This window comes from Branchiostoma floridae, chromosome 19 (genome assembly GCF_000003815.2).
Source record: "Branchiostoma floridae strain S238N-H82 chromosome 19, Bfl_VNyyK, whole genome shotgun sequence".
Classification (NCBI taxonomy): Eukaryota; Metazoa; Chordata; class Leptocardii; order Amphioxiformes; family Branchiostomatidae; genus Branchiostoma; species Branchiostoma floridae.
Window position 1 is genome coordinate 7,024,737 of NC_049997.1, and position 2,003 is coordinate 7,026,739.

Sequence of the window (2,003 nt, forward strand, 5' to 3'; positions counted from 1 at the left end):
CACAATGGCACACCTGTCCTACGCGCGCCGGACAGGTGATGAATTGAACTAATTTTGGGCTCAACGAATAAGGAGTGCCATGCAAATGAGTAGAATATGCAAATAAGGTAGGGTATATAAGGGGAAGACAAGAAACAGAAGTGAGCGCGAAGTTTGTCTGGGCGGACATCGGCGGACTGGGAAGAATGTCGCAGATTCCTAGACACCCTCCAGCGGAAAATTTTTGAAATGAAGAGTGATATAGAATGGCGAAGGTGTGGAGCTCAGTCATATAATTTTCAAAAGTATTTGTCATTATATAAGAATGCCAAGTTAGCCAGCCATCAGGGAAATGTTATGAAAATTAGTTTCGGTAATGCTCGGATGTCGCATAAAAGATGTTCATGGCGGAAATACCTAAAAGAAGATTTGTGATGAGTTGTGTATAAAAACTTATTATGATACGTGAAATGGACGGTTTACTTGAATGACTCGTGATTTTGGCTAACAGTCCCGTAATTGTAACTAAGTCCACCCTAGTTCCATGATGTTTGGAAAAAGATGTATTGATGAATTTTGTTGACGACTTGGACCGGTTTATGGACTTGCATTAAAAGAAGTTTCAGCAGCATTATCATGCATATTGTGTAGTGTTTTGGGCCAGTATTCATGTGTTTTAATATATTACTAGTAGTCTAAAATTGATGGCTGTGGTGGGCACCAGGGACTTCCTTCAGTCATCATCCCCACCTTCGTGGGTTGGTGTCCCCCAGGGCTGGCAAAAATATTGTGTTTATATTTGTAGGATTTTTCCTTTATGTTTTCTGTATTTTCCTTGGTTATTTGCAGTTTTCGGGAAAAAAAACATAAAGAGGAGTTCAACATTCCGTCTTGGGAGTTCGAAGCCGACTTCAACCCAGAGGTTGCAGCTGTAAATAAAAGGGAAGAATATTCATGGGTCAACTACGAGGGCCAGCCTTGGGTCGACACCAACTCACCCATCTTTTGATGATGTAGTAAAATGAAGACATGGAAGTGCCCGTTTGGTTAAGTTCAGAGATCCGGAACAATTCATGGCAGGGAACTTACACAAACGCATTGAAGATTGGGAAATGATTTTATTCGAACATTCAGATAGAGACATGTTAATAGATTGGATAAGACAAGGTGTGGATATAAGGAAATGCATTGTTCCATTTAAGGGGAAATGGCAAGGCCAATACTATGAGGATACTTTCCCGCCCAAAAGAATGTTTTCTAATGGGGTATCGTGTAAAAAGTATGCAACTTTCATTTCCAACACTAATGAAGAGCGTATCAAAACAGGGGCTGTGCAATTATCGGGGAAGGTAGGAGAGGTGGACCCCCCACATTTAGTCATGCCACTAACAGTGGAGCCCTCTAAGCCTCGCCTCTGTTGCGACATGAGATTTCTAAACCTATTTACGAAGCCAGTACCGTTTTCTTTGGATAGATTGATGGATGTTACTAGATATGTCCAAGAAGGTTTCTATCAAACAAAATGTGACGATAAGTCAGGGTATGATCACGTGTTGATCAATGAACATTCTCGTGGTTTGCTGGGTTTTGAGTGGGGGGGATTCTTCTTTGTATGTGCCAGCCTCCCATTCGGCTGGCGTCTGTCCGGCTGGATATATCACACATTAGGGTTGGCAGCTACTAGCTATGTGCGTAGAAGAGGGGTTCCAGCATCCCAATATATTGATGACAGATATTAGAACCGAGCCAGTCTTGTGAACCAAGCCAGATACCTGAACCTAGCCATTCACAACAGTGTGAGAATAAGAGGTATTTCAGAGATGCTGAAGATGCAATTTTCCTTGTAGTTTTCTCTCTCAGCTGGAGCGAGATCTTGCAGCAGGTGGTCGTTTGGAAGAGTTCTCCATCACTGTGTCAAATGAGCTGTGGCTCAAGTGGTAGCAGAAGGTGAGGAACCCTTCATAGACCACAACAAACTCAAAAAATCTTTCTCTACCGTGCCATTAGTCTATGGAATGTGCTAC